At 41.6% G+C, this 16399-nt stretch overlaps 1 protein-coding gene across 6 annotated transcripts in view; it reads left to right on the forward strand.

Moving 5' to 3' along the window:
- The window catches only part of LRRC8D (leucine rich repeat containing 8 VRAC subunit D), a 110509-nt gene that overhangs the window by 18798 nt on the left and 75312 nt on the right, over positions 1-16399 (forward strand). For 4 of the 6 annotated variants that reach the window (XR_005021012.1, XM_036861957.1, XM_036861967.1 and 1 more), the window contains exon 2: positions 2930-3080. The exons of the other annotated variants lie outside the window; for them this stretch is intronic. The gene's annotated coding sequence lies outside the window, so the exon portion shown is untranslated. The remainder of the gene's footprint in view (positions 1-2929; positions 3081-16399) is intronic. 6 annotated transcript variants of the gene reach the window in all.

A 16399-nucleotide genomic window follows, 5' to 3' on the forward strand; every position in this document is an offset into this window, starting at 1 on the left:
TTGGTCCACGGACTGTGGTACTTAGGGAGTGGAGACTTGCAAAATTAACCTCCAGTATTCTTCCAAAATCAGTTTTATTTTTTGTGGCGTCATTTGTGCCTACCTGGGAGCATTTTTTTATGAGGTTGTTATTTTAATATTTTTTTCTGCCTAACAATGGCAAGGAAGCAACACTTTCCATGAAATACAGAAGGGGCAGGAGAATAGCTGAGCTGTGAGAAAGTACGATATGATGCTTTGGTCTTGTGATTGTTAGGATACATACTTGTCAGGAATGGATGCAATCTTAGGATGTTGTATTATCCAAACTATGAACTTTGGGATCCAGGCAGCTTAACTTAAGCATGTTTCCTTTGCTTTGTCTCAAGAATTTCATTTTTCTTTAGAGGTTTTCCTTTTAGGCTCTTGGATTTATGAGTAACAGAAATGAAGGCAGGGATACCAAAAGGTATTTTAAAATAGAATTGTATCCAAAACATGGTAATTATTGACTTTTTTTTTTTAATGAGAGAGAATTGAGAGAAGTTTTGAGTTAAATGCCCTCCTTCCTACCTCCCTCCCACCAGGTACTTTGTGGGAAAGCAATGGCAGTGCTTTGGGAAGAAGCATTAAGTTTGTGAAAAGAAATGAAGAGTGGACAGGTCCAGGGTAAGCAAGGGACTGAGAGAAGGAAAATGATGGCAGCAGAGGCAGACCTGGACCCTAAAAGCACGCTGAGATCCCTCAGGAGGTTTTTAGTAATAAGCCCGCATGCCACTGTGCGAACCTGAAGGATGGGAGTGCATCTGCTCGTGCCCAGCCCCTGCCCAGCCCATACTGGCACACTTGAATTGTCCTTGCCCTTCACCTGCACGCCCTACAGCTCCAGGGTCTGTGCTGCTGAGTGAGGTGGTGGGGAAGGGTGAGTGAGACACAGTTCATCAGGAGAGAAGACAAAAGCACTCACTTTCTCCCTCACTCTCCGCTCAAGTGTCTGGGGTCTCATCATTGCCAAGATTCTTAATCACCTTTTAATACATGCTCTGTTTCTTGGCTTGTCAGGAGGCTAATAGCAGCACGCTATTGACAGGTGAGTGTGAACTAAGTGCCAAAGCAGAAGGAAATGGAAAGTGAGAGAATTTCAAGTTTCACTAAGAGTGGAGTCCATGCATGTTTTGTTTTGTGTGGTGTGGTTTTTGTTTGTGTGTTTGTTTGTTTGCCTTCTTCTTAAAAGGGCCCAGTTGGAAGAGAATTCAGGGAACAAATATTAGTCAGCAGATTAGGTTCTGAACTGGATAGACTTTGTACCTTGGCATATGAGTGGTTATCCTAGAACCTTTTGAACTTTTACCACCGAGTAATTCTGAAAAGGCTGACAGAGCCAGTGGTAGATAATGGGAAAGAGCACGGTGTCCTCTGCTCATGTAATCAAGGTACATATTATTCAGGTGGGTAAGGAGCCTAGCTAGTTCAACAGTGATAGCATGGAATTGCAGGCTCATTTGGAGATGAAGGAATGGATCACAGATGGTCGATGGGCTTGATTTTTCTCTGAGAATTCACTATTGTTTTGAGAATAAGCAGAGCTTAGAGGAAATGGCCCAGATTTTACACTTAGGAAAGAACTCTTATTCAGTTCTCCATTTGACCACTTTCTAGCTAAGACATCAGGACAGTTACTTAACTTCTCTGACCCTGCTTCCTCAATTGGGAATATGAGAATAGGACTTTTGCAGATCTGTTGGGAAATATTAAGACTAAAGGGAGATTAAAATGAGATGCTAACGCTTAGCAGGAGCTTAATGTCCATCAGTTTCTTTCTTTCAGTCAAAATTTAACTTTTTATGTAGAATAATCATCCTTTATATTCTGTTCTCCATGTTGAGTTTTGAAACAGGAATAACTTTTATTTAAGCTATCACCTTGATGATAAAAGGAGCTGTTTATCAGAGACAGTGCTGTAGGTGCCTTGCAACCTGATAGATTCGTGTGCAAGGGCAGGCAGGGTACCGGTGAAGCTGTCCACACCTGGAAGCCCAGAAACTGGGCACTGAACACATAAGCGGACTCCTAGAGCTGGGACACTCTGCCTATGGCAGATTCTTAAACCACCTGTTTGCTATCTTTTAAACACTACCCCGAAGTTCACCCAAGTCAGAGGGTGACAAAATGGACATAAACGCAGAACTTTGGAACTGCTCTGTGATTCATACGCCCAGAGAAATACTTAATTGTTTTCTGGAAGAATGCACTATATGATGATCTTTTGTGTGGAATTGGTATGTGTAAATGTTAGGGCACTGTGCGGGTAAGGATCCCAGTAGACAGCCTAGGAGCCCGGAATACTTTTTTTTTTTTTTTTTTGGCAGTTCGTGGCTGCTGCATGCACGCTCTCCCTTTTGAGTCAGCCAGGCGCAAGAGAAGTAATTTCCCATCCAGAAGCTCTTTCGGCAGCTGAGCTGTAGTGGATATACTGGGATGTGGCTAAGTTTAAAATTGTGCGTAAATCCAGCTTCCTCTCCCCTGAAAAGGCTCAGCTTGCCTTTATACCTTCCCCTCCGGCTGATTTTTTTTTTTTTTTCCGGGGGCGGAGAGGAGAGGAAAGGAAAGGAGGAACACTGAGGCAGGCGGACAGCTTGTAGTTGACTTAGGTCCGCGCGGGGAGGGGGAACCCGGGCGGGGGCTGGAAACGGAAGGGCTGCCAGTGCGCCGCAGGCGAGGCCGCCGGCAGGGGGAGGCCGGGCCGCGGGCAGCCACCTCGCGGGCCGCCGGGGTGGCAGGTCGCCCTCCGGGAGAGCGCCGGGTGCCGCGGACCGTGCGAGGTGGGCGGCGGTGGTTATGCAACCCGCAGTCCCCTCGTCCGCCCTCTCCGCCGGCCTGCGTCCCCCCCTCCGCTTGGCCGGCACTCGGATCTCTCTTGGTCTTTCTCTCCCCTGTGTGTTTCAAACAGGAAGTGCACGGCTGTCTGTAACGTGCCGCCGGGTCCCAGGATGGAAGAGTGAAGTCTTCGCGTCGCGCCGGTTCCAGCTCGCGGAGCCCGCCGGAAGCCAGTCCCCGGAGAGGAGAGCGCCCTGAGGGAGCAGGGTGGCCGCCTGGTCCAGGTGCGGGGCTGGGTTGCGAGCCCGCGGGCCGGGCGCTGGGCTGTCACTCAGTCACTCAGCGGATCTGCAGCTCCCGCGCTGCAGCCTCACTCGCCGTGCCTTTTCTAGGTTGCGCTCCCCTGGCTGCTTTCTCTCCCGGAGGATCTCTCCAAACTCTGTGGCTCTGCTACCCGGGTGCGTTGGACCCCGGTGATAAGGCGCGTGGCGGCACGCGGCGCCCGCGGGACCTGCCCGCTTCCTCACCCACCCTAGGCGGGAGCTTTCCAGGCTGGGCTGCTTGTGCCCGGGAGGCTTCCCGAGTCGTCAGCTGCCCTCTCCACCCTCGCCTCTCCTCCTCCTGCCGCCTGAAGCAGCGGCTCTTTGTTCTTCACTTTGTTCGCCAGGCCAGGGGTTATCTACAGAAATGGGTGGCTTGGGTGTTAATAAGAGTGATGTGAGTGGGAGGGGTGAGGACCTGGGGGAGAAAGAGGATGAATTGAGGGTGATGTGTAAGGTGGAAAGGGGAGCAAGAGCCTTGGTGTCCGGGCTAAGAAATCTCACCAGCTCTTTAGCCGGTGAAACAGAGGAGTCCAGGCTCTTTGCTTTCCATTTTGGAAGAGCCAGGCTGTCAGGAACTGAGGGAATTCGTGATGCAGACACACACTGGAAAGGTAGTGACCAGGAATGAGGGACAGCTAGTTCTGAGATGTTTAGTCTGGTGTCTGGCTTGTTAACTCCAGTTGTGGATTCTTAGCCAGCCTCTCTTGCTGAGACAGAGGTACTTTTAAAGGTAGAAGCCTGACATCTTTATTCATTAAATGCCATTTTTCATCGGAGTAAAATTGAGAACGACTTTTCTCAAATTCACTGGGTAGGTTACAGTTTCACATTGCTTGTCTTACTCCATCTCAGAAGTGCATAGGTGGAGAACAAAATGCTAGAGGAAAGGTTGGTTTTATGCGCAGAGTTTTTGCTTCTTCATATCCCTGGCAGCTCCTCTCCCTGCGGACTAAATCAGACGGACTTTTCCCCCAGTGAAAGTCCGGTCTTGTTTCCCCTCCTTTACTTGTCTACCTGGTTGAACTCCAGTCTTGCGGAGGGACACTGAAGGAGGTGTGATGGTTGAGAGGAGGTGAGAGGCAGTTTGATGGGAAGATTGTAGCCTCAAATTAAATGTTTGAATGAAGTTAAAGCCAGTAGGATCTTCTTTCTCTTTCTTTTGGAAGAAGGGATCCATGCAAATGACTAGAGGGGAGGAAAGTGAGATTCTGCAAAGAAGGACCTCTTTCTGTAGCAGGGAGGGAAAGTGCAAAATCACAGTACTATGTGCACTTAGCCCCTTCACCTTATTGGGTGGTCAAGCTTTCTCGGGAAGCAGGGTTGGTTGTAGAATTTAAATTCGTGATGTCCTATGCTGACTATACCACTCTAATGCGGATGTTTTCTGTAGTGAAATATTTACTACATAATTAATTTTGCTTTGAAAGGAAAATCTTTTGTAGTTACTCAGCCTGGTACATTTGTACTTTCCCCTCCCTCCGTTTCTTTTTCTTATTAGCAGCGTGGAGGTAATTTAAATTATAAGATCCCATTATTCCAATAGTCCTTCAGAACTTTAATCTCTTTTAAAATGCAGGTGCTTTGAGCATTGTGATATTATCAGTAATTGGCATAATTGTGTTAGCATTAAGTAGCCAAGATACACTATGAGCGCTGAGCAATTAATTTTATCTTTTTCTAGATAGATGTGGACTTCTCAAATTTGAATTTAATTATGAGAAGTTTGTGTTTATGCCTCTTCTTGCCAAACACATCATGAGATTAAAAGTGAAAACAAGTCATTAAGAGAGACTCTTGAAAGACCTGTACAACCATAGTATTTGCCTCTATTTTTATACCCAGGTATACTCCTGGCCCTCTGATTCATTAATTTACCTGAGGACTTTCCTCAGCATCTGTCATTCTGTTTCAAGATAAAATAGAACAGCCTTTGTGACCTCCCAAACTTGTACCCTATTTAGGAACAGGATTTACTCACACCCTAGTGGAATTTGATAATAATTAATTAATAACCCAGGAATAATAATAAATGGCCTTTAGATCCTCATTTTCTGTTTGTTTACAGAGCGCATTTTCTATATCTCCTGTATAATTTATTACTCTGTTTAACAGTCTGAAATAGGATTCATTTATTCTATTTGATGGAGCCAGGAAACTGAGGCTGATAAAATGTGACGTGTCAGTGGTCATACTAGTAAATGGACCTGCTGGGACTTGAACAAGAGTCTTATGCTTTATAGTGCTTGGCTCTCTTATAATCTGGAAAGTGGCCGCTTAAGGAAGAGATGGCAACGCTGTTTCAGATGGTCTTTTGCCTTTCTAAAAGAGAGCTGATAAACACTCATTCGAGATTAACTTCACCTAAATCTCCAGATCTTTTCCCATTCCTCTCTACCCAGAGCTTAGGGGGTTCTATTGTTGTTGTTGTTTTTTCCATGTTTGAAATGTACACTTCCTCTGTGTTAGTGACTAGATTTAGCTGTGTTTGCATCATTGTGATTTGTTTTCTGCTGCCAACATTCTAATGGCATATTTTAATTTACAGATATCTTATGTCAGGTCTTAGTGAACAGTATCTTTTTGAAAGGTCAGATTAGCATATTTTAACTTCTTAGAGTAAAAAACAACATTTCTGGTTTACCCCTAGGACATAGTTTACATCCCAGAAAAGAAATAATAAATTAAAAAATTAATAAATGATGTATATAGCTCTCTTCATACTCCACTACCCTACATACTGTATGACCACTGTACATAGCCCCCCAACTTCCCCACCCTAGTTCAGGATAACTTACTGAAAAGCTTATATTATAAAAGACATGGGCAAATCCATATACACTTTATATATTAAATATTTTTGTAATACTCCCCAGATGGAAATAAGTTTATTTTTCTTATTTTTGCAACATTTAATGTTGAGGCTCTCTTTAGCTAGGATTTTTATGTTATACCGAGAAGAATATAAATTAAAATTTAGAGTATATTTTCAATGGGATATGCTGGATAAAATATTTATTTTGTCTTCAACAATTGAAGTATCTGTAGTGATCTATAACTTCCCCTTTGTAGAATTGTGTCAAAGCATCAGGGGAAAGGGGAGAAGGTGGGGGGGGAGGGAGGGGGAGGAAAGGGAGATAAACTGAGTGATCTTTTCTTTTATAAGTAAGGAATGGAATGATATATGCATATTTTCTTAATACACAATGCACTGCCACTTCTGTCTGTTTTGAACAGTTGCAGTGGCTTGTGAACTAAGAATGAAAGGGTAACTAGCTTTGATGTTAAATGCCAAGGAAAAGTTTATGGCCAAGAGAGGACTAGGAGTGGAGATAAATGTGCATTAGGATTTTCATTTTTTCAAAACCCTCTCTCTTTTCCTTCATGTCTATTATAAAATAAAAACTATCTTCGATTGGAAATTGTGAACTTTAAAACAGTGGTTCTCAACCCTTACAAAAATCAGGAAACTTTTATTTACTACTAAAAGATTTCAAAGATTTTGACTTGTTCAGAGTTTTACTTCTCATTTCTGATGATTGGTAATATTTAGTGACAGAGTCACTATTTAATGTTACTTAACTGGACATACGTTATAAAGAATCACCACAGCATCTTCCCGTATTTGTAAAATAGTAGTACATGTATGAGTGGGACAGGGGTTCAGTCTACCGACTTCTGCCAGGATCCTGAAGTCCACAGGCTGGGACTCAGGACTGAAGTAAAACAACTGCTCCAGGCTGAAAATGCAGAAATGGTGATGTACAGTATGTTAGCCGTCAGGTTATAAAGATTCCCAAGTGGAAATTTTCCTCTTTGTTGTACATTAAATAGGTGACGTGTAAAGTCCTGACTTTGGATCTGATCTTGTTTCTGGGTTAATTGTTTTCATGGTCAGCTTTGAGGTCCTGTAGTTACTCAGTCACGGGTAACTGGAGTTCTTCTAAGAGCATTCTCCCGACATTCTCCCTACGGTGGTTCCTTACGTTTGTCGAGTCAGGACTCCGACACCAGTCCCAGGGTCACCACTGTCATAACTGTCACCATCTGCAGCCTTATATTCATTTCGCAGAAGCTAAAAGAGGCTTCCCAATCTTAACCTTTACAGTTTTCAATAAGTATATAGAAGGAGAGAGATTATTTACCCTGTTCTGTAGTGGAAAAAGCTGACATACAGGTTCATATTGAATCTGTCTCTCTGATTTCCATGCCCATTGCTGAGGTTTTGGTGTTCTGTTTAAGGCAGATTAGGCAGGGCACCAAAATCTGTTAGGGTTAGTGCATGATGCTCTTTTTTCTGGTTAAAAAAAAAAATCACTTTCTATTTATTGAATGGTTTAGATGGATTATCTGTAGTCTTCCTGGTGTTGTGCAGGGTGGGTAATATCCCTGTTTTATAGGTAAAGAAACTGAGGCAAGTGGAGATTGTAATTTATCCAGGTCACATGGACAAGCTGAGGCCTGGCCTCGGGTCCAGGTTTGTCAGTCCCCAGGCTAAAATATTTCTGTCATCACATCTGCTTCTTTCTCTGTCCTTAACCTCACCTGTGAAGAGAAATGAGAACATTTTGTTTAGTCTTACCTACCTTTTCAGCAAAGGTTCAGTTAAAATCAAACAGAACATGCAGACTTTAGGGATAGGGACATGAAAGGGTCAACATTTTTATAAGTATTTTTGGCTTCCATGCAGTATATATGCTCTTTTTCCCCCCAAGGAATGTATACTTATATTCGTGAGTGTATTGAATCTGTTGGTAAGAATTTCTTGAGGCAGTATTGTCCACAAGCAGTATCGCTGGATCTTAGGACATAGCATACTAATTTCACTAGGAACTGCACAGATTTTTGTCAGTTTTATATCTCCACCAATTCTACATGATGATTTCTTTTTTTATTAACAAATTTCCTGATTTTTGCTATCCATTAGATGTTCATTGTGCCTCATGGTTGAATTTTGCCTTGTTTTGATTATAAGTGAGGTTGAGCATCTCTTCATGTACTTAATTTCCCTTTTCTATGAATTGGGTCTCTTCCCCTTTTCTTGTAAGAAGTTCCTTGAAAGAATTCTTGTGGAGTTCCTTGTATATTCTGGAAGTTAATGCCTTGTTAGCTGTGGATATGGTGGATACTTTCTCCCAGTATGTCACTTGTCTGATAAGTTTGTCTGTGGTGCCTTTCAGTAACAACAACAACAAAATCTTTAATTTTAATGTAGTTGAACCCACCAGTTTTTAACATTATTGTGGTCTGTGCATTTTGAGTCATTTAAGAAACCCTTCCCTACTCTAGGCTCATATTATAGTCTCTCTTCACTTTCTTAGCTTTATAGGTTTACTCGGGTTTTTAAACGATTCGAAGTTTAAGATATGAGGTGTAAATTCATTGTTATTTTTTAAAAACTGTTCATCTTGTGAGCCAGTTTCTTCAACACTATTTACTAAATAACCCACTCTTTCTCCACAGACTTTTGGTGCCACCTCTAGCATATAAGTGTACATTTATACAGATCTCCTTCTGAGATCTCTGTTTTGTTCAGATGGCTTATTTGTGTGTTCCTGGGTCGTTGATTCACTTTTTTAAATTACTAGGGCTTTGAAATATGCCTTATCTTGTTACCCGTACACTTATATGACTTGATATTATTATCATGATTGATATAAATTTAAAAGTTCAAAACTATTTGAGATTATTTTGGGTGGCTGTCTTGCCCTTATTTGTATGTGCTAGCCCTTTACATCTGCAAATGTATCTTTGAGAAGTGTGTTTACTCCTTCGGGAATATTATTTATTTAGTAGCATAATTTAACATAACCCTAACTTTCCTGACATTACACTTTCTTCTCGATTTTATTATTATTTCTTTTTTTTAGCAATCACAGCTCCCTTTCATGCTTGGTCATCTATGTGGGGCAGTGGGTGTCTCACTTCAAAGTCCTCTCTTCTTCAGTGATCTGCACGTGCTCATAGATCTGGGATATGCATTCCTGATATGGCTTTTGAATGAATGTTTTATGAGGTGTGATGCCGTAATATATGGCTGAATACTCTTGAAAGCCTGGTAATTATAGATGTCTGTTTATTATTGGGAAAACACTGCCAGTTTCAGCTCGGGTTTTCTCCAAGTTTACTTTGCTTCACTCTTTTCCCAGCTCACGGGGGTCTCGTTCTCTCTCCAGTCTCCAGTGTATGTCACACTAAATGCTAGGTTGCTTTATTTGATAAGCAGGCATTTACATGTCTTTTTTTTGTGTGTGTGTGTGTGTCAATTCTTTTTTTTTTTAACATCTTTATTGGCGTATAATTGCTTTACAATGGTGTGTTAATTTCTGCTTTATAACAAAGTGAATCAGTTATACATATACATATGTTCCCATATCTCTTCCCTCTTGCATCTCCCTCCCTCCCACCCTCCCTCTCCCACCCCCCCTCTCCCACCCCTCTAGGTGGTCACAAAGCACCGAGCTGATCTCCCTGTGCTATGCGGCTGCTTCCCACTAGCTATCTATTTTACGTTTGGTAGTGTATATATGTCCATGCCACTCTCTCACTTTGTCACAGCTTACCCTTCCCCCTCCCCATATCCTCAAGTCCATTCTCTAGTAGGTCTGTGTCTTTATTCCCGTCTTACCACTAGGTTCTTCATGACCTTTTTTTTTTTTCCTTAGATTCCATATATATGTGTTAGCATACTGTATTTGTTTTTCTCTTTCTGACTTACTTCACTCTGTATGACAGACTCTAACTCCATCCACCTCACTACAAATAACTCAATTTCGTTTCTTTTTATGGCTGAGTAATATTCCACTGTATATATGTGCCACATCTTCTTTACCCATTCATCCGATGATGGGCACTTAGGTTGCTTCCATGTCCTGGCTATTGTAAATAGAGTTGCAGTGAACATTTTGGTACATGACTCTTTTTGAATGGTGGTTTTCTCAGGGTATATGCCCAGTAGTGGGATTGCTGGGTCGTATGGTAGTTCTATTGTTAGTTTTTTAAGGAACCTCCATACTGTTCTCCATAGTGGCTGTATCAATTTACATTCCCACCAACAGTGCAGGAGGGTTCCCTTTTCTCCACACCCTCTCCAGTATTTATTGTTTCTAGATTTTTTGATGATGGCCATTCTGACCGGTGTGAGATGATATCTCATTGTAGTTTTGATTTGCATTTCTCTAATGATTAATGATGTTGAGCATTCTTTCATGTGTTTGTTGGCAATCTGTACATGTCTTTTTTGTCTGCCGTTCTTAAGGTGCTTTATGGATATAAGTAGAGGGACGCAGTCCACCTACTGAAAGGTACTAAGCTTGCATAAAGTGTGATAAAATGATAATGTAGAATGTTCTACAGTCCAAAACCTGCTTATAAGACCAATGTCCTTGGGCTGTTGGAATTGTTCTCCTATTGTGCTTTAAACAGGAGGTATTCACCTGCGTTTAATGACAACAGCCCCAGCCTCTGACCTGACCGACCTCATATCCTCAGGAGAGGACTTCATCAGTGTGGACATTTTCCATTTCTCATTCAGGTTCCTCTGTGATCACCTTACCAGCTGTCAGGTCCACCTGTCTTACCAGCTCCTCTCCAGTTATTCTAATGTAATTGACAGCTATGCTACTTCATTCGTTCAACAGACATTTGCTGAGTTCCAAACTATTAAATCTTAGTTCCCTTATCTCTCCTCCTCCTATCTGCTGTACACCAGTCATTGTGCTAAATTCTGAAGATACAATGTGAGTATGACACAGTGCCTGACCTTAGAAGATAGACACACAAATCATTAACTGGAACTTAGAATGTGGAATACTTTACAGCAATACCTTGTAATAAATAATAATAGAGAGTGGGGCACAAAGGAGGGAGTGCTTTGTTCTTTCTTGTTTGTGAGGAAAGAATTCATGCCGGAGGTGATTTTACTGCTAAATATTGGAGAGATAGGATTATTTATCAGGCTGAACAGAAAAAAAAAAAAAAAAAGGAAGAAGAAACAGCCCAGGTTCAGAGCCCGGTAAGGAGCACCAAGTATGTGGGACTGGAGCAGAGGGGTCGTGGTGCAGAGGCGAGGAGAGCACGAGGTGCATCTTGGTGCAAATTCTTGGTCCAGTCCTGTCTAGGGTTGTACATTGCTATTTCTGGAAGTGTGGACTTTTTCCTGGCAGCATTGTGGAATCATCAAAGGTGAAATAAATGCTTAAGTCACTGTCTTAAGGTATGTGAAAAGAAAACAGGGAGAAGCCCAGTGGCTGTTGAAATAATCCAGGTAGAAATAATGAGGACCAGACCTAAGGTGATGATGGCGGGAAAGGAAAGGAGAGGATGGATTTGAGAATCACTTAGGAGAAAGAATTGTTTGCTGATTTGGTGGAAAGTGGGAGGGGAGTAAGAGGGAAGAAGAAGAAAGGTGACTCTTGATGTTTCTCGTTGGGAAGATCCACTGTCTGAGGGTGTCATTCATCGGGATAGAAAACAGCAGAGGAGCAAGTGTGGAGAGAGAATAGTGAGTTCAGTTTGAAGTAAAGTTGGGGTGTCTGTGGGCACTCAGCTGATCTTGAGAGACCCAGACCCCAGGAGAGAAGTCAGGGCTGGAGACGTCTATTGCGGAGGGAGTGGAACTGGTGGTTCCAGCTGTGCAGACAGTTGAAATTCCCAGGGATGGCCCAAGGACCGAAGACAACAGACAGAAGAAGGGGAGAGAGAAAAGAGGACCAGGGAAATCCACAAATACAGATGATAGTAATATTAAGCACCAGGGTTTTTGGTGTTGTTTCCGTATGTTATGTCAGAGAATTTTTACAATACCCCCTGAAATAATTATTGTTATTGTTCTTTACAGATAAACTATCCAAAGCTCAGGTAAGCAACTTGCCAAATCGCCCAAGTGTTACATAGGGAAAACTGTCAGGTGTGTCCAAGGCCACAGGAAGTTCAGGTAAAGATTGAAAATGGGAGATGAATTTGGTGATTAGGTATTTAGTTGGTAGAGAGTTCTGAAGTCTAAATCTAGGTTGTCATGGGTGAACAGAGTAGGAGTTGAGAAGCAGGGGCACTGAGTAGAGTGTGTGTGTGTGTGTACACGCATTTGTCCACGGAGGAATATTTTTTGTGTATCATGGTTACTAGAGCTTATATTTTAGTTGAGAGTAGTGGAGAGGAAGTGACTGAAGGTAGAAGAGAGAATAACTAAGGGAGTAAGGTTCCAGAAAAGATAAGGTGGCCAGGGTCTGGAGTACAGGCTTGTCTCGGGAAGGAATAGGGACGTTCATTCCTTTGAGACAGGAGAGGAGGAGGGAAAGACACGTGCAACTGTGGATGAGTACTCAAGTGGAGGCCGCGAGGAAGTTGAGAAAGTTCCTTCCTGACGGCTTGGGTTTTCTCCGTGAGGTAGGAGCAAATGAAATCTGCCGAGAGCGAGGGGACCTTGAGAAGACAGTCGAAAGTGAGTTCACAGTTAACTTGGGAAAAGGAGCTCACTGACTTAGGACAAGTAATAGTCCTGTATCATTCAGGGCCCAGCTGGGGTTTTGTCAGTGGGGATTAGATGCTGGTGGTGGTGTTTTTTTGTTTGTTTGTTTTTCTGGTTGATAGAGGAAGATGAATACCATGAATGACCTTTTAAACTAAAACACACAGCCCTTGCCTGCAATGTTAAGTTTAGATGCTGATTTAAGGAAGCTTCAGGATGTTGGATCCAGGGTGGGGTGTGGAGGGAAATAAGACAGAAGGAACAAAAATTGAGCTTAGGGAACTTGTGTTCTAGTCTTAGTTCTTCCAGTAACAGAGAATGGGTTTAGGGGAGTCAGCTAATCTCTCTGAGCCTCAGTTTCCTCATCATTCACTGGAGGAAGTTACTCTTCATGTCCCCCAAGCCTCTTGTAACTCTTAGGACTTCTGTGAGACTTGTACTTCATTGGACAAAAATGAATGGACAAAAGAATAAGAGTCGTTTGATTCCTGTCATTTATCATTCATGAGTCCTGATAACAGCTCTAACGCCAGTGAGTATTGACAGCGTGAGACTAGGACAGCCGTCAGGTGACCATGTCCAGGTCTCTGCCACTGGGCTGCACCTGGCAATGGGAGAGAGGTAGCAAGTCAGGAAAGGGGGAACAGAGCGTGGGGCTATAATGGGAGTTGGGCAAGGGGCAGACAGGGTGGGTTTGCTGTGTGCCAAGGCTCCCTGAGACATCATTTCGTAAGGGTGGTCATAGTCTTTGTGTTCCTCATCTACATTTTCTTTCCCTATACGATTGCATTTTATTTTCACTGGGTTTATTTCTCCCTCTTAGTTAAAAGTGTGCCATGTGGGAGAGAAGTCGACAGTGGAAGAAGGTTAAGCATTATTTGAAGCATCTTACCTTTAAATGTCCTTTCTCCTTCCCATCTCCTTCATTACACCTTGCTTTTCTTTGCCCGTAGAGAAATCAGAAACAGTTTGAAGCATTTCATCACTCTTCTCAGTTAGCTATGTTCTTCCCCTGGAAAGTTTATTCTTCAAAGCCATGAACTGTTTCTGCCTCCTATTAAGAGCAGGGATGGCATCTTTAAGCCCAGGAGGGTGTGTGACCCTAGCATTAAAGGGTGAATCCAGATCAGGTGAGTGACTCAGAGATGATTGTAGTGATTTAACATGCCTAAGCGGGTGATAGGACACTCTTTTTAAAATTAAACCTTTAATATTTCTCTATGCTGTTACATATTTGAGAGAAACTTGGGCATTTCCTTTTGTCTTCATTAAGCTGTTGCACAACTTAATGCTTGGAAAATTCTTCACAGGAAGAAACAGGGTGTAACAGTTCGTGTGAGACATTTTTTGAAAATTCGCCTTTTTAGCTTAAGTCTGAGAATATTCTCTCCACCCCCCTGCTCTAATTTCTTTCAGAAAGTGTTAATATCTCCACATAATTAAATATTCTTCAAAGAGAGACATACTAAAAAAATTAAAACCATTTAAACACAAAATTAAAGCATAGTCTATAAATGTGTTCTTCCATTTCCTGAGAAACAACAGGAAGGATTTGCTTTCTCAAAATAAACTAAGTAGCCTGACTGAACTCAGAATAGTAGAGATCAAAGATTCCAGCATCATCACACAATGGGAAATTTGCAGTCATTTTTTCTAACCTCGGAAAATCAAGTCTAATACTTTTTTTTTTTCAAACACAAGGAACCAGGATGTGTATATACAATTTAGAAACATACCTTTGGCATATGTGAAATTGTGTAACCTAAATATGTCTAGGAGAGCCTGTTTCCAAGATGTATTTGATCAGTATGGGCATGTTAGACATGCAACCATGGGAAGTGTCCTTCAGCATTAAACTTAGAATAGAGAAAAACCAACTGAGTTTCTATATATCCATATAGCATCTAAACTTGAACTTGCTAGGTTAGTGAATTATTTCATAGCTTGGCTAGTAAGAAAAGTTTAGCAGCTCATGTTGACCATGGAACTACATTGAAGAAGGAATCTGCTATGATAATCATAATAATAATAGTATATGAATTCCCAGGCAGGAATAGGGGCATTTGTTAATATTTCTCTACTTCCAGAAACGAGGAGTGGGAGCCCATTTTAAAGAAAGGAAATCAGTTGTGTTACGGTTGCCAGATTTTTGTTTCTGAGCTATCAGCAAGATTAGGGAGAAAATATGTGTTATTCATCTATCATTAATTTGTAGGCTCAAAGAATATACAATTTTATATTTCTTAAGTATAACATAGGTCAACATTTTGAAATATTGAGCAGTGTTTATATGTATTGGGGAAATTATGTATACATTGAGAACTTTATAGACTTTCTCAATAGACTAGTTTTTTTTTCTTTGTCTTTCAAGAAAAGGTAGAAAAACAGATCTCAAAGTAGTAGACAGCCCATGATCTCAGTTTCTTTCTCAGTCACTTTATTTTATTTATTTATTTTTTTTTAATTTTATTTATTTATTTATTTATTTATTTATGGCTGTGTTGGGTCTTCGTTTCTGTGCGAGGGCTTTCTCTAGTTGTGGCAAGCGGGGGCCACTCTCATCGCGGTGCGCGGGCCTCTCACTATCGCGGCCTCTCTTGTTGCGGAGCACAGGCTCCAGACGCGCAGGCTCAGTAGCTGTGGCTCACGGGCCTTAGTTGCTCCGCGGCATGTGGGATCTTCCCAGACCAGGGCTTGAACCGTGTCCCCCTGCTTGGCAGGCAGATTCTCAACCACCTGCGCACCAGGGAAGCCCCAGTCACTTTATTTTTAACCTAAGTCTTTTATATTTACAGTGGGTCTCTTGTAGATAACGAATGTGGGGTCTTTTTTAAATCTTCTCTGACAATCTGTGTCTTTTAATTGGTGTATTTAGATGATTCACATGTGATTATTGATATAGTTGGATTAATATCTACCATGTTTGTCCAACTGTTTTCTATTTGTTCTTTGTTTCTTTTTTCCCCTTCTTTTTCTGTCTTCTGTGGTTTTAAGTGCACATTTTATATGGTTCTATTTTGTCTCCTCTTTTAGCATTTATTTCCTTTACAGAATTTTTTAGTCCTGGCCCTGGAGGTCACAGTTGATCTCTCACTTTCTTAAACAGCAACAACAACAAAAACAAACCAGAAAACAAAACATTTGTGTGTGTATGCATAGAAAAAAATTTGAAAGGATATATATCAAGACATTAAGAGTAGTTATGTCTGAGTGTCAGGATTGTAGATGATTTTTTCTTTTTTTATAGTTTTATGTATTATCTGATTTTTTAAAAATAACAAACAAGTATTGCTTTTATAATCAGAAACAACGAGGCTCTTTTCATTTTGAAGAAAAGGAAAAGGCAAGTCAGAGCAGAGCAAGCTGAAAATCTCCCATGGTTCTGAAATTTATACCCTTTCTCTGCTTCTAGCTTGAGGTAAGCACATTGTCCCACTACACCAGCACTCCACAGGTAGGAAATAGGAAGGGGCTTCGCAGCTTCTCACCTTGCCCTGGGAAGGTTGTCAATTCTTGTCCTCTACCATCTGTGCCTGTACAATGAGAATGAACCTTCTGAATGACTTAGCATCAATTCACCCTGTGGTTTGACATAAAAAAGTTTTCCATCTAATACAGAGTAAACCAAAACCCTCTATTTCTGCATAATTAAGTTTTCCTCTACCTGGAATGTTTCTATGCCTCTTAACCGTCTTTCAAAAAATAATAAGCAGAATAAGAACACTCGAAAACTAAAGTATAGCTTTCCATGTAAAACTTGTAATAGTTCTTATGGTTTGCTGGTATGAAACCCGTTCTCTTTTTGGGCAGGGTG

This window comes from Balaenoptera musculus, chromosome 1 (genome assembly GCF_009873245.2).
Source record: "Balaenoptera musculus isolate JJ_BM4_2016_0621 chromosome 1, mBalMus1.pri.v3, whole genome shotgun sequence".
NCBI classification, from domain to species: Eukaryota; Metazoa; Chordata; class Mammalia; order Artiodactyla; family Balaenopteridae; genus Balaenoptera; species Balaenoptera musculus.